This window comes from Chroicocephalus ridibundus, chromosome 2 (assembly GCF_963924245.1).
Source record: "Chroicocephalus ridibundus chromosome 2, bChrRid1.1, whole genome shotgun sequence".
Taxonomy (NCBI): Eukaryota; Metazoa; Chordata; class Aves; order Charadriiformes; family Laridae; genus Chroicocephalus; species Chroicocephalus ridibundus.
Window position 1 is genome coordinate 125,392,765 of NC_086285.1, and position 23,571 is coordinate 125,416,335.

The 23,571-nt window shown below is 40.6% G+C and overlaps 1 long non-coding RNA gene across 2 annotated transcripts; it reads left to right on the forward strand.

Moving 5' to 3' along the window:
* The first annotated feature begins 6,192 nt into the window (after positions 1 to 6,192).
* LOC134511974 (uncharacterized) lies at positions 6,193 to 20,432 on the forward strand. Of its 2 annotated transcripts, XR_010070016.1 has the most exons (5): positions 6,193 to 6,443; positions 15,529 to 15,577; positions 15,841 to 16,036; positions 17,572 to 17,716; positions 20,030 to 20,432. It is a non-coding gene; the product is annotated as an uncharacterized LOC134511974 (long non-coding RNA). The 2 variants fall into 2 exon arrangements; XR_010070017.1 differs by lacking the exon at positions 20,030 to 20,432 and having other exon boundaries at positions 17,572 to 17,809.
* The last annotated feature ends 3,139 nt before the right edge of the window (positions 20,433 to 23,571 follow it).

Below are 23,571 nucleotides of genomic sequence, written 5' to 3' on the forward strand. Positions count from 1 at the left end.
GGATTTTGCTTATCAGCAAAGTGATGCTCAAATGACTGATCCCAGAAGTTCTGTGAGAGGTATTCTTAGGAGCGCCCACGGTTTATGATTCAATAAGGAGACTTACAAAGTGGTTTTTTTTTAACCAGTGATCTCAAGTGACACACACTAAAAGCAGTGAGCTTTTGATGTGCTGACATTTGTTCATGAGAAAAAAATAATAAAAGAGCAATAGCATATTGTAAAATTTCAGCCTTCAGATACTAAAAATAGAGGAAATGGAAGAAAAAGATTGCTTGAAGTCAGCAATCAACAAGACAATATGTAGTGCTTCTGTAGCTTCAAAGCAGGCTGACTCAGAAGCTAATGTTTTGGTAGAAAAGGTCAAAAAGAAAATGGTTTATGATTCTCAGTGATCTTTATATTAAGTGACTCTTATGTCTCCCATTATGAAGCTGCTACTTGATGCAAAAAAAGCCAACCAGTCTGTTAATAGCAGAAGATATTGCAAACGAGCACAGCTATAATTGCAGGGCGCAGGGAGAGGGGGCAGAAGAAATAAAATGGATAAAAAGTAATGAAAGGTTTTGTGAAGAGTTCCTCAACCCAGACGAAAAGTAGAGCAAAGGATGCTGCCAGAATACACAGTAAGAGGAATGAAATTTGTCAATAAATAACTGTATGAATAATAGAGAGATTGATACCACCTTAGTATTTCTTTTTTCTGGGTTCCCTTTCAGTTGTGCCTTTCATCTTTAAAGGAGCTGAGAAGGGGGTTCTCACTTAAGGTAAGAATAGCTTAGCATTAAAGAGAGGTAGCTGACGTGGGGGCAGGCTGAGGAAGGGAACGTGTCTGTTTCCAAACCAGCTAGGAGAAAACAAAACTTATTTCTTCTTTCATCAGTAGCTTTGGAACGGCACTCCTTTTTATTGCTAATGAATATGAAGGAGTCAACAGGAAAAAACACGGTTTATGAGGATAAGAGGGCTTGAATAGATCTGAAGAAGATCTTAGGCTTCCCAAGCTGCGGTTTTTTTGGACAGCTCGAGACCTTGAAAGTAAGAAGAGTTGTGCAGTTGCTTTTCATGCAGTGACTGATAAATGGCTGCTGCATTCATGCCTGCTCATCGCTCTTGGGTGCTGTTACCCTCTGGAAATCCCAGCGCCATTAACTGGAGATGCACGTTACTGGAAGGTACTCGGGTAGAGCTGCTGCCCCACTGCTTTCAAAGAGTGGACGCTTGTTCCTTGTGCTTTGAAGCATAGAGAAGCCCTGCATATATTTGTTATTATTAAAAATTCCATACCACCACCACCGCTGCCATGCTTTTTACAACTTAGGGAAGAAAAAGTCGCGCAAACTGTCTCCCATGGTTTTTTTGAGCAACAGGTAGAGGGAAGCTGAACGGAAGCTGCAAAGCTCTCTGGCAAAGACTTTCCTTATTTGACGGTGCTTCTTCACATTAAGTAGTTCTCAATTATACTTGAAAAGTCTCATATTTGAAAATGTTCTTAGAAAAACTCAATTATAAGGATGAAAAGTATTTTCGCTTGTTTATTTCCCATGTGCAAACTGAGAACCTTTATGTTTGGTCGATAACCAGTAGCAGTAGGAACCTACTTTCCATAAAACATCTTAAAAAATTCTTTCATCCCAGAAAGTGTTCTAAAAATAAACGTTTTCTTTACTCTGAGGAAACAGTATGGGGATTTTGGTTTTGTTTTTGTTGTTTTTTTTTCAAATAAGTGGATTTTGATTCCTCACAGCTGTTTTTTTCTTTAACAGAAATTCGAACAGTTTCATAACATTATCATTTTGACAAAGTAATAATTTTCCAAACACTCTTTTTCTCCCTTTAAGCCAAGACAATTTATTATATATGGGCATTTAAACACATCTGGCTTTAAACCACCCCATTTTTAATTCATTTTTACAGGAATTGCTGTGTTATTTGTTACCTATATTATTTCTTCTCTTTAAGTCAAAAAGAAATAACCAACCAATAACCTCTTCCATTCCATATCTGAAACTCATTAAAAAAATCCCTCAAATGCACTGTTATCTAAATAACATACTTAAAACTTGAACTATGAATAGAAATTAAAGGCTATAGAGTATTTTTTCCTCATTTTTGCGAATTATACCAGTTGTCTTCCTACTTTATAGCTGTCTTTTATCTTCCAGCAGTGACACCCACCATCTGACTTATGATCTCTCTGCAGGAAGTCATTGAGTGACACAATAGAGTTAATGAATTGGTCTTTCACCTCCAAAAACCTGATCTAAATGCTAGCCTGAGATAATGAGCATGATGGAGTTCAGTAATGTCAGCAGAGTATTAACTTCTGTTTAAAGGAAGAATGAGCACTGGCAGGAAAATGGATTTTAAGAGAGATTTGGAGCAATTGCACCTGCATGCATTATGGCAACTCTAGCCTTCCTTCATTAGAGTCATATTCACATTATCTCTTTGCCATTTGAATAGAATTTGGCAGAGGTTTATCTGCAGAGCGTATCATTTATCAGGGATCTTTCTAGATATTTAAGTTCCTTACCACTGTCATATATAAGCACCTCATCTTCAGTACCTGGCGGTTCAATATTAGATCAGAGAATCAGAGAAGAGCATCTAACCAGTCAGCAGTAATATTTCTTATCACAGACATATGTAATGGCAGTATATCACGGAATCACGGAATTTTCAGAGTTGGAAGGGACCTCTAGAGATCATCTGGTCCAACTCCCCTGCTAAAGCAGGATTGCCCAGAGCACATCACTCAGGACTGCATCCAGGCGAGTCTTGAAAGTCTCCAGAGAAGGGACTCCACAACCTCCCTGGGCAGCCTGTTCCAGTGCTCTGTCACACTCACCGTAAAGAAGTTTTTTCTCGTATTTGATCGGAACTTCCTATGTTCCAGATTATGCCTGTTACCCCTCGTCCTGTTACTGGGAACCACTGAAAAGAGTCTGGCTCCATCCTCCTTAAACCCACCCCCACTATCATCTAGTAAGCACTGGGCTAACTGCAGAAGTCAGCAGGACTGACAGAGTGTTCCTCTTCCCAGCACAGAGAGGCCAAACACTGCTTATTTCAGTGAGGATCTCTATCCCTGCTGAAGATGGATTATTAGGATGCACTGGAGGCCTTTAGCGCCTATGAAGATAACACTCTTGTTCCTTTTTGGAGGGACTAGGATCAGCAACACCTTGCCAAGCACTTCATCTTTCACAGACATACTACAAACTGTCAAGCCATCTGGCCAAAGACAAAAAGAACACCTTCAAGTTTGTTGGCATATTAGCACCATCTTTCCAGCTCTCCCTCTTTGTTCTTTCAGACGGATCTCGCCTGCATTCTCACAGGTCACTTTTCTCAGTGTAAAGTGCAAAGCACCTCCCATGCTTTTCCCCAAATTCCTGTCAGGTTTGTAGCTGTGCTGGTCCAGTGATGTCAATAATCATCTTAAGGCTACTTTGAAAAGTACAGTATTTGGCATAAAGCGATCCTTGTGTCCATACCAAGTGCCCCCCCCCGACTTGAAACATCCACAGCCTCTGCAAAACAATGAGGATGGTCTAGTTGTCTTGTCAGTAAAGACAGATTTCCTCTGAAAAGAAGCAGCACAATGATCAATTGCAGTGTAAATCAGTTATTCTCAATCTGCACTTTTGATTTCACCTTCTAGACACACTTCTGGCAAGAGCAGCTGGCTGCCAGTGAGTAATGGGGAAGGCTGCTGCTCCCTAGCTGGAGCTACATTGGGAACAAAATCAAAAGAAGAAAACCCTAAGCAGTAAACCCCACAACTCATGGCCACCAGCAAAAATAAGTCCAAAACAAGTAAAACCCTACTGCAACAGCAACGGGAATCCCTTCCCCACTATTATCACCACTGAATTTCTTTCCCTATGAACGTCATGTGTCTCAGGGAGAGACAGTCATTTTCCTAAGTGCTCCACAAAACTCTACAGGAGAACAAGGTTGTCAGAGCTAACAGGGTAGCTGCACTGTTGCCCTGATTTCTTTCCTTTGCACAGTGAAATTCAAGTTTTCACCTCAAAAAAAACAGAACCAAAACTAAAACCCACACATAGAACAGGTGTTTACAAACTAACGACTGAAACACTTCAAGTCAATGAAACCCTGAATACCCTAAGAAAGCCAGGATTTTAGAATAGTGAAATAGTAGGTATGAGCACGTATACGCAGAGAACACCACCTTCACCTCTTAGCCAAACAACCTTTATTTTTTTCTGAGTCGTAACAGCATCTGAGTAACTTGTTCCCTGAACAGCCATTGACACTTCACACTCTCCTGCAGACTGACGTTGTTTATACATTCACTAGCTTTGTGTCTCTCTGGCTTTAGCCTTCCAATCCCAGCAAAATATATCTATTGATCACAGCAGGCAGACTGTAAACAGCAGGTTGCTCTTCTGTTGCCTTAACCATCTTTTTACTTTCTTCTTGTTTTTTTGGTTGGTTTGGATTGTTTTGTTTTCCTTCACAGCTCTTGAGTCACCCCTAACTTCAGTCAGTAAATAAATAACTTTACTATAGCCTTGTATTCCTCTTGCCCTCTCTCGCCTTCCCCTCCATAGCCACCTGCAATGCCCACCAAAAGGCTGGTTCAGACCCTCACAGTTCACATGTCCGAACCCAAGTTTATCTGAACCCAGTCTACGCCTGTCTCCAATCAAAAGTTAATTTTAAACCTGAACAGATGTTTGTCCACAATGTTTACATAGTTGATATATTTAGAAGACAAATGTTCTCTTGGCCTTCGCTATTTTCGATTAAAAAGCCAAATTCTCATCGGGTGTGACCGAAAGTGAGCAGGCAATGGTGGTTTTGCTCAGTTGGTGCCTGGGGCCAGGGGCAGATCTGGACCTGAAGCCAGGCAGATCCCTGTGTGTGGATACCTGCTCAGTGCTGCACTTGCAGAATTTAGTCTTGCCCCTCAGGATCTCCTTACACCGGCAAGGATGAGTCCAGGTCCACTTCTGCACTGATGCAGGTATATGATTTTCAGTCCTGGACGGCTTTGCTTTGAATCATAGAATCATAGAATGGTTCAGGTTGGAAGGGACTGTAAAGATCATCTAGTTCCAACCCCCTGCCATGGCAGGGACACCCTCCACTAGACCAGGTTGCTCAAAGCCCCATCCAGCCTGGCCTTGAACACCTCCAGGGATGGGGCAACCCAACTTCTCTGGGCAACCTGTTCCGGTGCCTCACCACCCTTTCTTGGTGGTAGGAAGAAGAATTTCTTCCTAATATCTGATCTAAATCTAAATCTACCCTCTTGCAGCTTAAAACTCTTACCCCTTGTCTACTAACTATACTAACTAACTATTACCCTATCACTACACTCTCCCTGATAAAGAGTCCCTCCCCATCTTCCCTGTAGGCCCCTTTTTGGTCAGAACACAGATGAACAAAATGCACCTTGATGTGTGAAGCAGGACCTCAGTCTCTTCTTGGACACGGTCTCCAATCCCACAGTTTACCAAGAAGATTTTCCCAAACATAGCTGTTAAACAGTTGAGCTCTCTTCTGTTCGTGGAATATTGTTATTATCTCTTAAAACCATGTCCTTAAATTTAGTAAAGCTGAGAACGGTTTCTGATAGATTTGAAGGTTTTATTTGTTTGTTTGCCTTGGGCTGAGGCTCAGAGCTGTAGCACTCGATGTAGGTGACTTGCCCCAGTGGTATGACCCAGGATTTGCTCACAGGCTGCGTGAACAGAGCGCTCAGTGGGGTACCGGTGTGTCAAAATGCTGAGCAGGCACCGCTGAAATGGAGCAGGCACCACCGAAATGCTGAATGGGGCACATATCTCAATGCCCTCTGCAGCAGGCGCTAATGTGGGGACAGCCCAGGAAACATTGCTTTAGAGTGCATGCGTATAGGGGGAAAGGAGGAATATAACAATGCTTGGGAAGAAGTTATCTTTTGCTTTTACTGTCTGCCTATTCACTCCATTTGTTCTGTGCTCCAGCTGAGAGGGAGCCTCTGAGATGTACCTGTGTGTACTGTAACGGCACATTGACTCAGCTACATTAAGCTGCAGCGTATTTCTATATCTCAGGTGGCAGTCATTTTTTTTATTATTTTTAGTTTTAAAGGCACATTATGATAAGATTTTGGGGATTTTTAGGGGTTATGGGGAGCGTGAAGTTCATCTGTTAATTTCTTTCAAGAGTGTATGGCAGGTCAGCAGAGAGGGAGTCTCCTTGCCTCATCCTAGCTGCAGCTCGCTGAGTCCTCCTCTTCCTCCTGGAGATGCCATCCTTTCCAGAAACTCCTGGACATGGCCAGAGGAGAGTGGATTCCCAGGTGATGAACAGGGCAGACAGAAGGAAAAACTGAAGAGCCAGACCCAGGAAGAAAACAGCACAACAAACATGAGTGGGTGACTCCTGAGGAGAGCAGTATCAAAACCACAGCCAAACAGGAGGTGAGAAAAAAAATCTCCTTTTCCTAAGGTTTGAGAGAGGAGCATGTGGTGACTTAGAAAGTCACCGAGTTGTTGAGTTTGAAACCAAGATTGGATGTGGAGGCTAGCTCTACTACGACGCTCAGGACTGGGAAGATCCTCAAATTCTCTTCCATCTTCCACTTCCATTTTGAGTTTTCTTGGATTTCGAAGTATGTTCTTCTAGTTTCTGTTCTGAAGAAAAAAAAAAAAAGTTAATAAATCTTCAAAAGCCCTTTTAATCTTCTGTGAGTGATTACTTCCAAAGGAAGAGATTTATGCAGATCTGCCTCAATGTTGCTTATTCACAGCTTCAAACGTATCTTCAGTCCTGCTTGGTGGTGGTCGCTGTGGCGACCAGAAGGAAGGGGTAGGTTCAGGCTCTGCAGCTTCTCTCGTTCGCTGTAGTGAGTTGACTGCACAAACTGAGCAGACAACTTGAATTGTAGTTTACTTGGTTTTGCCTTCCTCCCAGCTGAGTATTTTGTGTTCACATTTCTATTTCAAAATGCGGCTATCCAGGGTGTCTCATGTCTGGATATGCTCAGAGCAAAATAAGAAATGGCAGAGCCACATTTTACATGGTGCCGTGGTCAGGTTAATAAACCTTGCGAGCTTTCCAAAGCCTATGTTGTTGTACTTGAGCAGTGCTTGCCACCTCAAGCACAATGTCATCTTAAATATTGTTATGTAGCTTCTGCATCTTCGAAGATTTGTGTCCAGTCAGCCGAAAACACGAAGTGACCAGGCTCATTTTCATCTGCAGAATACCAAGTAAAGTGCCCTAAAAAAATTTGTATTTATGCCAAAAACATGTACACAGAAATGGTAGCTATATTTCCAAGCTTTAGGTTTGGTTTTAAGCAAGCTAAGAAAAAAAATGACTTTATTTTAAAATCAGCAACCATGTCTATAAAAAGATACGATACACCAGAAACACATTAAAATAGCTGTACGTGAATGCACGGTATGCTTCCAGTGGTAATACTAACAATGTGTCTTATGTACATAATCTTATTTGCACGTAGGACTAGCAGGGCTCTGCTTTTTGTGACCATATACATGGTGGAAAATTGACCAGATCAATGTTCATTTGACAAGCTGAGATCTCAGGTATACTAATAGGTGTTTTAATGACCAGTGTAAACAATGCCTGTGTTTTTAGCTGGCAGTGAAATGTCTTTGAACCTGTAAAACAGGAAGGGAATATAGGCTGTCTTTGTTGAGGATGCTGAGGATAGGAATAAGGGAAAGGCAAGCAGTACTTATAAAGCATTGCTAGAATGTTTCTGATACACAAAGTCAACCACAAAACCCAGCAAAACATATTTTTAAACTTTCTTAAGTAGTGCAGCAGCGTTCTGTGTTTCTTAGGGGAAGAATTCTGGCTCGGCAACTTTGCGCTATAGCAATTAGGCTGCTGCCCACTAGCAGGCAGCTCTCTAAGCCACACAGCAGTTAACGAAGAGGCTGCAATGCAGGTGTAGACTGCCTACACTTCCAGCAGTAAGGAAGCTGCCTTTTGTGGCTTAAAAGCACTTTTCACATTTTTCATATGTTCAGCCAGAAATTCACCCATAATTTTTCTTCCCCGGGAGAAATTTCCCAGTTTTGTGAACTTGAAGGTTTCTGTAATTGAGGTGGAGAAACAGAAACTAGCTGTGAGGAGTTCAGAGATTTTAGTTAAACCTCACACACCTGGAAATGCTGATGAAATTCCCGGGAAATGTGGAACACTTCATTTGTCAGTCTTCAGACCCAGCCAAACTGAAGAGGTGTCAAAGAGCTCACGCCAGTTGTAGAACATGGGGTTTAACTAACAGTGCCAGTGATGATTTTTGAGCAACCTCTCCTAGCTCAAAGCAGGCTTCTCCATGTGTTCAGGATCTGAGAGACAGGTTGCAGTCGTGACTGGGTAAGAACAGGAGTGTTTCCCTGTAATGAACAGGAAAATCTGCACCGACCTCCAGAATGATGAATTAGAGAAGAACCTCCTGAGCTTCTGGCAGCACCAAACAGAAACTTCTGCCTCTTCAATTTACTGTATCTGAGACATGGAGATAAGTTGATTTTGTGATTATACCAATATTATACCTAATATTGCACATGCACCTGTAACATGTGTGTACTTAAAATACTTTCCAGTATTTTAAGAAGACATTCAGCATCCAGACTCAAAAATGTCCTAGGCTGCTATTTAATATATATTATTAAAAGGAAGGAAACCCAGCAGCCTGGTCAATATTAAATCTCTTTCTGTGGTATGCAAAAATAGAAATTCAGATAACTTATGTTTTATACAGTATGGTTCTTTTTCCTGAACAGAAATCCATTTTCAGATGATAAAGACCTTGAGAGAGGTGAATGAAAAATTTAATATATTAAGTTTTCTAGACGTTCTAACTGGCAGTGCTGATTTCAATGGAGAAGAAGGAACTTTTCAATTCTTTCTAAATCTGGGAAGACAATAGATCTGAAAGAAACACTGTTAGTAATTCTGTGGTCTAGATTTTGACCTTTACAGTCATACAGTTTGCTATTTTTAATTTACATTCAAGTCATTCGGTTTCCAGTTTTTAGGACAAAAAACAGATCAGGAATACACAGTGTGGTTTTGAAAACTGCTTTGAAGTAAAATTGACTCATGCAGTTACTGCTATTGGTTTTGTTGCTTGAACTGTCTGAAGTTTCCTAAGTAGGTTTATTGAAAATTATTTCTTAAAACTCAACCCTTCCTAGAAGACATATAAAGACAAACCAGAGGAAATAAATATTAAGAGGGGAAAATAAAACTAAAGAATCTGATTATACTTCATAAGATAGAAAAATATGGAAACCATCTTAATGGTGTCTTTTCCAAGAAAGGAGAGATCATCATGACGAGATCATAACGAGAAAAACTCCCTTTGCTACATCAGGATTTGTGGCTAGTATTAAGGGGGGAAAAATGGAGGTTTTAAAAATTTGGAGAAAAAAGTACGGCATATTCTGGAAAATAAACCAAAGCTGCTGTCTGCATTATATGCGGTAGAACAATAGCATGCTGCGGGACATTTAGTGAAAGACAACAGCGTAGCATGATGCTTGTACATCGTGTTGATACTGCTCCCTTGTCTGAAAGCTCATGGCCCAGCAGCAGCTCGGTCCAGGAAGGGACAGTGCCATTCATTGCAAAATAAATTACACTGGTAAAATTCAGTTTGATGTGACTGTTAAATTCTGACTCTGCTACATAAAAGGGAAACGTATACATACATTTTAAGTTGAGTGCTCAACTTCTTCCTCACTTCCTTCACATGAAAAAACGTATTACCCCATTGTCCCATGAATCAATGTTGTCAGTACGTTTTTTTCATTGCTGGAAAAAGGACATCAAAGTCCCTGTCTAAATTTAAAACTTCCTTGCCTTCACTGCAGGCCTCTCAATATAGAGAAAATCTTAACCTCTACATACATTTACCCACAACAAGTAAAAAATTCCAGAAAGATGTTTTTAATTTGAGTTTAGGAACAGTGTTCAGAGGTTTTCCTGCTTTGCAGCGGTTAAACATAAGAGCTGAGCTAAGCTTGAAGAACTTATGTGGCTTTTGCAAGCTACAAAGACAGCTTGCTTCTGCACATTACACAGAGAGGAAGCAAAACCATTTATGTGGCGAGGGGAAGAAAATAGGCAGGAAGCAGCAGACAAACCCAAACAAGAGAAGCAGGGGCACTAGAAAGCCACATAGGTTTCAGGGACCCCTTTTTCCTGCATGCATGATCTAACCTGATCCTTCCTCAGAGAGCTGGCGCAGCCTGCCATGTCCCTGCCACCTGCGGGTGGTGCGTCAGGGTCCCCGGAGGTGAGGAGCAGCTCCCGGCAAAGCTGGGGTGCCCAGCAGCAGGGTTGTGTCTGTCCCCTGATGTTGTCCACCAGAAGCTGCTGAGGGACTGCAGGCCTCACCTGCACAGGTACATCACCTTCTCTTCTGGGCCAGAGGATGAACGTGCCACATCTCCCCTTGGGGAAGTCTGGGCAACGCCAGTCGAGTGGGGCAGGCCTATTTGGAGCTTTGCATTGTTATGATTAAGAACGGTCTTTGACACTGAGAACTTAGAAATGAGAATTTCAGAATCAAGGAAGACTTCCTGCATGCAAGTGGAGCACGCGCTTGTTTCTCTGCATGTCCTCTGCCATCGGACTATCTCAAAGTACTTGCTAAATACCTCACTGTGTTCAGGAGTGAAATGGGATGGCCAAGTGAGTCACCTCAAATGTCTGTCACACATCAGAAAGGGGTGTGTGTGGGGGGGTGTGCATGTGGCAGAATTAAGAGCAAGCTCAGGAAAAGTGCTTTGTTCCAGTGCCATTTTATAGGTGCTTGATTATATGGTCCAGAGGCAAGAAGGGGAAATACCCCAGATGGCGGGGACGGTTCCTTCATAGGCAGAACTAACAACTGGCAGAATTGTGGTAAAATACCTGGGAGAATCCCTAAAAATGGAGGTGAATATCTATATAGATCCATACACACATTCCGTTTACTTTTTATTTATTTATTTATTTTAAAGTGCATGCCATATGGACATTTGAGTGCTTCCTGCTAACGGTATATATGTGCTGCCTGTGATCATTACCCTGGAACAGGAAAATTGGAACTTAGAAAGGATTTTGTTAATAAGCCTTTTCTAAATGACACTTTTACAGTCCACCTCTCAAAGGAGTACAGTGCCAACTTTGTTGTGAGGCAGATGGTAGTGAAAAAGGTGGATGTGACTCTGATCATTTAGCAGGGAAATTAATTTATGTGATACTAACCAGCCTCCAAATTGGGTTTATTGGCTCATTACAGTTTCTCCAAAATGCCAAAGCTTTATGTTTTAAAGAAGCTGAAGGTTATTTTCAGGATATTTTTAAAAAAGAGCTAGAGAGAGAGAGGAGAAAATTGACTGAATGACTGAGGCTCTGTATTAAAGGTAAGATCACAACTTTTATGCAACTTTGTATGAAGGACGTTGCAGATTAGTCAAGGACTGTTGAGGAAATTGTCCTGTCTGGTCATAAAATGTGGTCTTATTCATCCTTGGGTGCTCTAATATGAATGCTCTTAGTTTATTAGCATTGTACATGGATACACCTTTCACTGAACAAAGTAAACTAAATACACCATAGCCTAGCATTACAGCATATAGGTGTTTCAAAATTTATTTTTATAAACAATGTTTTTTTAACCCCTTGTAGCAGAATAACTCTGTGTCTATTTAGTTTACTAAAGAGAGGAAATTCAGGATGAAAGTTGGACAGCAAAATGAAGATCGTTCTTTACATTTCAGTGTTTTATGTCAGATGGGTAATCTTTATATGGCATTTAAAAAGTTCATTCCTGGCTGTGGAAAGCATTACAAAGAACACAGAAGGCAATTAATAGGCATCATTTATAGCTTTAATTTTACTAATTTCTGTTTGTGAGTAATAAATTAACGCCTATCATATTTATCATGCCACATTGATGTGTTAACTTTTTTTCCCAAGTACTGTATTATAGCTCACCAACACAAGACTGCATGTTTTATCATTACTTGTTGCAGTCTATGGTACACTGTTGTCCTAAGAATTATTAGAAGCCTTTTGTACCAGCCTGTCTGAGGAAACAGTTAATAATGTTCCTAGATCTGGTGCTTTGAACTTCATTGCTTCACTTCTTTCAAAGTAGTTATTTGTGCTTATAAATGATCTAAGATGAAGCAGATTTTATGTGATGCATTATGATTTGCAGTCTAATGAGATTTGTAAAGATTCCTTGAAATTACTGAAGTTTTATTAGGCTGCTTTAGTCAACTGTTCTGTTTAAAAAATTTTTGACATTTCATGTAATATGCACACTAAAACTACACGACTAACAAAACACTAGTCTGTAATTTGGTTTTAGAACTTTTTCCTTAGTTTGTGTTTACACTAGTATAAATAATTTTAGTGGTATAAAATTAATTTCCCATAGAATTTTTCAAGAATGAGTGGTATTTTAGGCTTTCCATTTTTATCACATCCATTTTTTCTAACTTCATGGCCTGGAGACTTTAAAGATGTTAGCAGTTTGGATCCAGGCACACCTGCACAGAAGCACCAGTCGTGATGTGGGTAATAATCCCAGATTAGGCTAACTCCTTCATATCCGTTGGATGGGCTTTTTATAGATCCTACGCTGCAACCTGAAATTTGCAGGATGCACATGATTGCTCTATCCACTTGAAACAGGGGCGCTCTCATGGTTGCCTTGTATTCATTTGGTGAGCTGGTATTTATCAGTATAAAAAGAATTTTATAAAATTCCCCAAAAGGATAAGGTGCTGAGTGCCAGAAACCAGTTGTTTGTGGCTTTTGAAGATTTGGGGAACGGCTACTTATATTATCAGATGACTTCAGGTTTTTTAAAATGATGAGAAAAAAATTCTGATGGTTTTTGGAAGTGGGAATTTTTGACAGACACTCAGGTGTGTCTTCTGTTACATTTCAGTCCTGTACTAATACTCATTTTCTCCAGAACAGATTGCCTGTAATTAGTTGAAATAAATACCTGCTATGGAGTTTAGGAAATCCTCCAGAAGGACTTGGCTAGAATGAAGGATTCCCAAATCAAGACCTAAAACAGTTCTCCCTGATTCTGGAGGTATTTATGTTTGATAGCCGCAACCCCATTTGACTTGGAAGTTTTCAAGGCAACTAGAGCTCTGCTTCTAGTCCCCAGAAATGTTTGTAATTGTGCAATGCAGCGTGTCTTCTGCCCAGATTGTTGTAAAGATCCAAAAATTAAGTTTGACTCCACTTCATCCTGATTCTTCCCACCTGATTGGGTTTTTTGGAAAGTCGTGCATGCGGGATATCCCCACAAAACCATCTGTGATCACTTTAGGTAGTGAATGGGAGGAAGGGGTAAAAACTGTGCCAAAACTTAGAGGTCAGAGTATCTCTGTAGGTGACAGCCACATACCTTCTCTACAGGGAACCATCCCCTCCCCTGGTGTTACAATGATAAAAGCTTTTTCCTCCAGTCCTGGTACAGGTAACACGTGTAGATCAAAGTCGTTGAGGTGGTTAAGATATACCAGGCTAATAAGAACAAGAATTTCCTCCCTGTTGGTTAGGCTTTCATTTCAGTTAGAGCCTAATTCTTCCCTAATTTATGCTGGAGTCTCTCTACCTGTTACAGTTGCCCGACTTCTTCCAAAAATCAATATGGTTGTAAACTTTTAGAGGGCAATTAGAGAAAAAAGAATTACATATGAAGCCTGGTGAAATGAAACGGAGCAAGGGAAGAGAAGGGCTGCTTATCAAATGTTTTCCAGTAGCGCTACTGGATTGTGAAGTAGCTCCCCATGAAAAGCTGTAGTGGTCCAGTAATCTGTATAAAATACAGTTGTGGTGAACTAGGCCTGCATGAGCACATCTTGCAGCGTTAGGTAACCCTGGCAATGAGATGGGTGTGAATTATAAGGACTTGAAAAAAACTAGTGCCCCAAGACAAACCGCAAGTGGGAAGTGGAAAAATGCTTGGTTTATGGCTCCCCACAAAGCATTAATCCAAAATCTTTATGACTATGAACTACTCATTAATCTTCTCTCTTATGGTAGGCAGCTACCAAATTAGAGGCTGATTTTATGGTAACATAAAATTTATATTAAAAAAAAATTACTAGGGAAAAAAAATTGTTTCCGTAACCTAGGTTCATGGTCGCCAAATGTTTTCCTTTTGCAATCCTACTTCTGGTTGCTGGTTCTGGTTTCTATCAAACCAGTATAGGTGTCTGACACATGCTGCTATCTATAGCACAGGCTTCTGTGGCAATACTTCTATTTTATTAAAGATTATCTAATTTTTCATCAACTCATCCTAGTAGTACTTCGAAGGAGAATGGGGAGGGAAGAGAACCCTTGTTTTTTCAAGATAGAGATGTTTTGGGCCAACTCCAGACTAGAGCTGTCCAAAAATGCTATTAACACAAAACTTGTCACAGAATTAATGAGAAAGCACAATTTTCCTCCACACCAGCTCACGGCATAGCAACTTCATTGGTCTTTCCCCAGGTCAGAATATTTTCATCTTGCCTATGTCAAAAAACACGCAGGATGGGGCTTGAAAATGTCACTTATTACTCTAAAATAAAAAATTACTGAAAAACATAAACCAGTTAATTTTCAGTGCAGATCAGACTACTTCTCCTTGCCTGTGAGGTAATTAAGGGCTGACATTGAATGCTAAGATCTGAGTCTCTCCAGATTTTGAGGTGGAACCTTGAGGAATCGGGTAACCAGCACCCAAACCACAGCACATAACGGCTTACACTTAAGAGTGGAAAAAAATGCGAAGGAAAGGGCCTGTTACATGAAATGCTACAGGCTTTCTGCTCCCCCTAAATCTGTGGCAGTTGCAAGTGCTCACTGCCTAGAAAATCTAGGCTGACCTATGGTATCATATTCTGAGATCCTATGGGAACATATAGTATAATTGATTTGGTACTGACTGTGAACCATGTGGACCAAAAAGTCTACACACCCCTTCCAAATATCATTCCTTTCCTACTGAAATGCGAATCCTCATTTGCAATACTATATTCTCATTTGATTAAAAAAAAAAATCAAATAATTTAAAATGGCTTTGAAAAACCCCATACACCACATTTTAGTAGATTATTTGTTAGTTAAAAGGACTGTGGCATTTCATAACACCCAGACCACGCTTTTCAGAGTCACCTAGTAGTCATTGCACTCCCAGGTTTTAAGTCACTATGTGAGGTGTGTCAAAGACAGACCTTCAGAAAATAGCAACCTTTTATCTAAGAAGTCAAAGCTGTTTAAAATGAGTTAGTTTAGTTACCCCAGAACATTTGAAGAGAGGTTCCTGAAACATTCATACAATAAGCAGCACAGTGACAAGGTGTACTCACCATTTCACATGGCATCATTGAGGCACATGGTTCAGCAAGGTTTGCTCAGTGACTGATAGACCCATGGTAGTACTACCAGTCTACCAGTACTGGTAGACCCATGCTGATAACACACAGAATTATTGTTTCTTCTTGTGCTTTACAGCATTGTAGATCTGGGAGCGTGAACGTCCAAGGAAGATGTGCAGAACAAGGTGGGTCCCTTGCTAATGCTGTAGGGAGCCCTGTGCAGACACATCAGAGCAGCTCTCTCTAGAGCTGGCCTGTGGCTGCCATTGCTGGTGATGTGCTCGAACTAGTAGGATGAGATGCATCAAATTACCTAATTCCCACTGAATCAAGCCCAGTTCCTGAAGAGCCTTGGGTTTGCCTTAGCATTATAGTCCATGATGATACATGTTCTTGGAGGATTATTCACTTCAGGGCTGTGTGTGATTTGAACTTTTTCCTCGTGCAGGTGCCGTACTTCAACAGCACCTGTCAGTCTACCCCTGAAGATAAAGTGACGGCTGCTATGTGATCCACCTGCAAACGCGGCTCTGCAGGATCCCATTGGTGTCCCAAAGTGCTGGCAGTGAGCCAGCACTTAAGAGCCCAGTTGGCACCATACCACCTTTATTCCCAGAAATTCGTGAGCATCTGTACTCTTCCTGGTATTCTGCTGTTCTGCTATAATAATACTGTTCTAGTAGTCTGTGATACTTTGTGCTTTTTGCAATATCCGTATTGACTCTTCCCCCATCCCATTATTGCTTGTGTCCTAGTCCAAAATCACAGCGCTGGCAATAGTAGCTCTGAAGCTAATTTTTGTTTCCTCAACCCCAAGAAACAATATTAACCATGTTTATCGTTGTCAGGGACGTATACTATCAGAGTCCTTAAACCTGACTATTTATTTACCTTGGTGTATAAGGTTGACTGTTTGCTGACATTAGGAAAGACATGGGAGTCTATTTGTTAGTGAGTTTTTTTTCGTATGTATCCTGGCTTTGTTAAATGGGCTAAAGCCAACTAAATTCTTGACTGTCAATCACCCATTGTCTTGGTTCATTACCCAACCCATTTCTTAAGGCTCACCACAGCAGGAATTGTTTTCATTTTTGTTCTGCTAATGGAACCTGATTTGGAGAAACTCAATGGAAGTCATTTAAGGAGCCTTAGCTTCAAATGAAAAATATGAAGCAATTTACTTCCCAGTGTGGAAAAATGTGGGCTGGAGAAAGAAAAAGGCAGCGAAAGAAAGAAATGCAGATAGATATAGAATCACAACTCAGTCCAGAGTGTGGGAGCCCAAAACACTGCAGGAGTAATCCATGTAATGAACCAACAGTCCGAGAAACCCACAGGGAGTTTCCAAAACATTTTCCCTTTGGAGGAGATAAAAATAATTTCCATAAGAATTATAGTCAGGGGCTTATAACCAACACAAAGATAGCATACTATGCTTTTAGCCAACTGTTTCTTCACAGTGGCTGAGTAAAAGTTGGTAAAGCCCTGTTCCTGCTCTCAGATAATGGACTTTGTTCTGCAGCTCACACAGCTGAGAGCGGCAATATCCTTGTTTCAAAGTCCTGTTGTCACCTCCCTAAAAAGGGTTGCTATTTTTCTATCTAGATGTCTTGACACACGTGCATATCTCCGAGTGACGTAATTGTGATGGTGTTCTCTCCCTGTCCCCCAACCTGACTTTTACCTCCCGTAACCCTGCCCAAGCGATAACCACCAGCGGTGGTCATAATGGATGTGTCTGGTCGTGATGGCTGCACCTGGCTCAAACTGGATTCGGGGAAAAAGTGAATTTGTGGGAAATAAATTTCCCACAAACAATTCTGTGGGTTTTTTTGTATATTCATGATTTTTAAAAATATTTCTTATATTGTGGTTTAACCCCAGCCGGCAACTAAGCACCACGCAGCTGCTTACTTGCTCTCCCCAGGTGGGGCAGGGGAGAGAATCAGAAGAATAAAAGTGAGAAAAACTTGTGGGTTGAGATAAAGAAAGTTTAATAAGTAAAGCAAAAGCCACACATGCAAGCAAAGCAAAACAAGGAATTCATTCACTACTTCCCATCAGCAGGCAGGTGTTCAGCCATCCCCAGGAAAGCAGGGCTCCGTCATGTGTAATGGTTTCTTGGGAAGACAAAACACCATAACTCCGAAGGTCACCCCCTTCCTTCTTCTTCCCCTAGGTTTATGTACTGAGCATGACGTCACATGGTATGGAACACCCCTTTGGTCAGTTGGGTTCAGGCTGTGTCCCCTCACAACTTCTTATGCACCCTAGCCTGGTCGCTGTTGGAGTGCCGTAAGGAGCAGAAAACGCCTTGAGTCTCTGTAAGCACTGCTCAGCAATAGCTAAAACATCTCTATATTATCAACACTGGTTTTATCACAAATCCAAAACATAGCCCCATACTTGCCACTATGACGAAAATTAACTCTACCCAGCCAAAGCCAGCACAGCTTGGCACAACCAACAACTTGGTTGCAGCAGAAGCAGGACATTCACTATTTGGAATTTACTTTCCCTAACTCTATAAGTAGTTTTTGGCTCTAGGTTCACGGGTACTCAGCACCGTAGTATCAAAACACCTTGCGTCAACAAATTTTTGCTTTCAAGGATTAATTCTCAGAAAAAAGTCACGAAAACGTCACAGGATTATAAAATTATGGTTAAACAGTTACATTATTACCAGTGAAAACAAAATACAGCATTCAGTGTAACTAGGTTGTGAAGAGTTTCACCTGCATTTCTTGTGAATTCTGTGAATTACTATGGCTCTTTTAAACACCAATGGTAGCACTGGAAATAGCATGTAACATAGAGCTTAAAAACAAAACAAGCGGGTCCGTCAAAGCCAGCGTTAAAAGAAAAGCAGTGAGCACTGAAATATTTGAATCCTTCTCTTAAGGTCGTGGTTGGAAACCATGGAGAAAAGAGTTTTTAAAAAACCCAAACCAGACTCTCTGCACTGTTTTCTGATCATCCTATTAAAGGCCAAGCAGAAATTCTTCCATGCTCAGAAAAATTGGGAATTTTTCCGTGTGCAGCTCCACCATTGGACTGAGAAAGCTGACACTGAACTTCCTTCATGAGGGCCCTCTTGCACCTTCTCATACTGGGCAAGGTCCTTCAGTGTGTCTTTGGACCATGACACCACCACTAAACCCCCAACCATCAAGTTTCTGCATTCAGCAAGTTCCAGATGGATTCATGAGTCGAGGATATGAAATAATTAACCTTGAAGCCTGTTTCCATCCGCTTACTTTGAAGTCCCATATTCCCAACTGTCAGAAAGTACAGGTAGAAATAGTGCTGAAAACATGAGTAGATACTTTCTGTGCTTAGTGCAACCAAGGTCGTTCACTCTAGAGTACCTGCTGTAGCTATGGAAGGATGCATTGCCTAAGGGTTTGAACTAAAGGAGAAAGAGTTTGCAAAACTCAGTTATATTGGTATTAATAGAATACAGCCAGATGGTGCAGTCATCAATAATCTAAAAATATCCCTGGTGCATAGTCAAAAGCAAAGTAGCATGAAAATTAAAGTAAAAAAATTGCACTCACCAATAATGTCCTAAAAAACCTTTGACGGCAACTCACCCTATGTTTGCTGAAAGGTCAATGCGTAGATAGGGTGAAAGCCTTTTGCAAGGGTGTTTATTGAGAAATGCAGCTTTTTGATATGAGAAGTCATTGAAAGAGAATCTTATGGTTACCTGACTGACTTTAATGTTGTGCTCTTATGCAACTGAGTTAGAATAAATACTTCATACAGTGGCTTTAAATGACACCAATTTTTTATTAGAAAAATGCACGTCCTCCTGTATACTTGGCCCACTAATGAGTCAAAATTCCTCTGACAAGCCTGATTCATCATTCTCATGTGGGTTTTGATATTGTTTATACAGCCTTGTGCAGAACAGGCACGAATTTACCGTTCTGATCTGGTCCTATTTGTGCAACTGTTGACAACTGTGTAAGGTACAATGGTAGTCAAAATCATTTTCATCAACACAAAAATCTATTTATTTATAAAAATACTGTAACTAATATGTATATATGATAGTTGTTCAACTAGTAGATACATATATACATATATACATATATTTGTAAGCAGTGATCCACCCTGCCATCTGTGTAGAAATAGTTCTAGTCCTCAGCTGCTACATTTTTGCATTACTATGAACCTCTCCAACTGAAACTGTAGTTGATAGCTGAACAAAAGAGAGTAAAATAGGCACCATAGCAAACATTTATTTCGATGTTTATTTAAATAAGATTTTTAATATTTGTATAGACGTTTATGAGCAAGTAGTCCACATGTAAGACTTAGCAATTACCTAATGCAAGCTTTAAATTTAGCAATATTAACTAGGAAAAAACCCCACCAACCTACATATATACACATTTTTAAAAACACTTACCTGGGCATAATCTGGAGTTTTCGTTTTCTCTGGGCCCAGGGGAGGAAATGCCACCAAAAATAAATCAGTTTTCGCTTTGTTAATCCCCAAAGATAAAAGCTGATACAGCACATTTTTATTTTGTGTGCATAAGCTGTTTCTCACTAACTCAGTCCTTTTATAGTACATATCAAAAGGCAAGTAGGATGGGGTTTGTTGGTTGTTTTTTTTCCCCCCACAGGTATTTCCTGACAATGAATTTGGGAGCCTTTGTTCTACAGAAAGTCAAATATCTACTGTATGCCTTCAGAGATCTACATGCACAGGCTCTGTAAAAGAAAGAGTACACAGAATTTCTCAGGGCATGTCAGCTTTTATGAGACCGAGCATCTCTTCAGTAACAAGAGAAGCAAATGGAACAAGACATGGCAGGAGTATATACTTGTCAAGTGGAGGAAATAGCACAAGTGCCTGCCACAAAGCCACCTCAGCCCCACGACCGCCTGTATGGCTGGAAGAGACAACAGCTTAAACCAATAGTGCTTAAAGCGGTGATGCACAGGAAAGACTCAATAAATCTTTGGAGCAGCACAAGGTCTAAGAAAAATTTTCTTTGCTTTTGTTTGGTCTTGGCTCACTTTGCCCCCCTGCTCCGTACTACCAACCTTCTCACAGATTCTGCTTCTCAGAGACAGCTCTGGATCGGGATGCTGAGAGGACATGAGCTACAGGAGAGAACAGAGCACACTGCTTAGGCAGCGATGGCTTTCCTAAAGTGTCAAAACCGATCTTTTTAAGGGGATAGACACCATGAAAGTGGGATGTGAGGTGGAGGTTGGGATATAGAGTTTGGAACGTGCTGGAGATGACATGCTGGAGATGACATCCTACATGTAGGATATTTACATACACAACCATAAGGGGGATCCAAATTGTTAAAAAATCCCAGTTTTAAGATGTTTGATAGCTTCTGACAAGAAAAGTATTTGAAGGAAATGAGTAGATATGCAAGGGATGCTTTGGCTCAAGGGAGCAGGCAACTAAACAATACTAAGATAAGGTGTTCTGCTCAGCCTCGTTTCCTACCATAGGCCCATCTCATGGAAATGCAGCACCATCAGAAGCATATATAAAAATAAGAGTTGTACTGGTTTTTTAGTGGTGTAACCAACACCTGAATCTAGCCCAAATTTATCCGGTTCTGTCAATGATCTTCAACAGCTACTTCTGGGAATGATACTTCTTTCCTCAAAAATATTCACTCTTTGAACCATTTCAGAGTAGGAAGGAGCACCCCTAACGCACATCATTGAAGACAAAAGACTATCACCACCCAAAATAGAGGTAAAACATATAAATTTTATAAACCTTTAGTATCATTTTTTTCATACAGAAATTAGACTTGGGGTGTTGGGAGTGTTCTTATGGTAAAATACAGCAGTTCTAAAACACCTGAGACTTCTTTTTGACATCACCCAAGAAAACCATTCAAAGGGCCAAGATATCATCATTAAGAGAATCCTTTAATCAAATGGCCAGACCACCCATCAGAGATACTTAAAAAATATGTTGGGTTTGTAAGTTAATAAAAATTAGAAAGCACACGTTTTGGTTTTTTATAAAGCCAATGCAAACCTATTAATTTTAAAGTGATTCATTGGAAAAGCACAAACACCAATATGGGTTTGGGCCTGTTTTATGCTTCTTTTTTATTTAGATAGATGGTGATACCCTTATTTCTATGAATAATTTTTATTCATGCACACTTCAGGAATTTCACAAAGTTAACAGTGGTACTTGGGAAGGAAGCCACTTTCCATCAATCCCCCTTTTAAGGGTAAATTTTTCAAAGGCACGTACGTGACTTAGGATCCTACATAATTTTCAAAAGTGATTTAAGCCCCCCAAGCCTGGTTTCCTCACAGCCAGGAAGATTTAGGATTTGAAGGGATTTATTCAGATGGTTTTCAGCATTGTTTGGCAGAGGAGCACAACACAACTCCTCGGCCGCTCGCAGCTTGGAATTTCAGCACCAACTTGAGTGCCTGTTCGCAGCTTGGGATCCCTATACGGGAATTGTTAAGCTTGTAAGAAAGGGATTTTCAGCTTTTTAAGGCAAACAGCTGAGCAGGGAGCTGCCTAAATTAGCCAATAGTGCAAGGCTGAAGAATGGGGCTTATGTGTCTAAGCAACTGATGTGATGCCAGTTTAGAGGTGGCTCCCCTCGCTCAGGATCCTTGGCTGCGAGCTCTCTGCCGGACGCGGGCACTGCAGCCAAGTCAACTACTTAAGCAGCCTGTGCCCTAGTTGTCAAAACCTCTGCCTGTCTTGAAGGCCGTGTCTGCTGAGTTTATTCTATTATTCTCGTTATCCCTCAGCTGTCACGTAGGCTGGAGTTGGGTTTTCCTTCCACTAGAGGTGGCCTGTATTTATTTTTCTGCCGTGGTCCTGGGAGACAGCACACCTCAGGCGTGCTGAGGATCCTGCTGGATGGGTAAGCCACTAATGAAAGGTATCCAGGCTAAAACCCTGGTGTCAGGGCTTGCAGGACCTCCGTTTGTGGCAGGGCTCAGGAGCAGCTCATTACTGTGATGCTGAGGGTGTGATTAGGCTGATTTGAAGGCGCTGGGTAGCAGCAGGTGGGAAGGTATTATTACTGATTTACACTGATGGCTTCGCTGTGATGTGGTTTTAAAACTCTCAGTGAAGCCTCTTCAGGCGCATAACTTGGTCTTATGATCTAGCTTGAAGGAAACTAATTGGTTTTGAGAATGGGATTTATTATCATAACCTGTTAATGCTGGGATCCCTAAAGGTGATCAGTATCACATCAGCATAAGTAACTAAATATTTAGGTATCTAAGAATTTCTGTGAATCTGAATCTTACATGCATTAAAAATCATGGGTGCCTATCGGCATCTTCTAATACCTAAATTCCCTTACAACCTTAGCCCATAACTCCCTGAAACTTTGTTTTGTTTAATTGGAAGGAAGTTTTTGTGAGTATCTATCTGAACTGCAGTTCACAGATTGAACACTGAATAATTATAAATATATTCAAAAAACTCTAAAAAGGACTTATTCTGAGTTAACTATTAACTATTGAGACAGCTGCATTTTCTATTTTAAGCTTCATTATAATGAAACATGGCTTTATTATATCACAGTTTGCTTTGAAGTCCTGCCACCTATTGGTTTATCAGGGCAATGATCAGATCGGATGGATTTCTCCCTGTGAAACCACAAAGGAAAATGTATCTTACAACATCAAACCCTAAGAAGTAAGAAACCTAAGAAGTGATCAGAAGTAATTTAGCCCGTTTGTCATTGCCAGATAATTTTCTAGTGCTATATTAGCACCCCATCTGGACAACACAATTGCTAAACTTTAGTTTCTGTCCTTTTGAATTTGGGAAAAAAAACCCCAAACAATCCTCTTCAAAGATCGAAACACTGAAGCCCAGGAATCTTATTTAAAGGATTCACAGACTTCCCTAGAAAATTGTACATATGTTTATTGATGCAAAATAGATTTAAATATACAGATATGCATGCACTACATTTACTTGTTTCAAGCCAAGCTGCACATAAATAACTCATTTCGTAGCTGCAAACAGATCAATCATTCTGCCTTTATTTGCAAATGCATTCTTCTACGCCACCGACACGCTGCACTGTGAGAATATTTTAGAATTCTCTTTTAGCTTATGTTATCCTGGTGCCACCTTACTTCCAAGATCCTTACTACAGACTCAAAAACTGTTTATAATGATGCAAAGAGC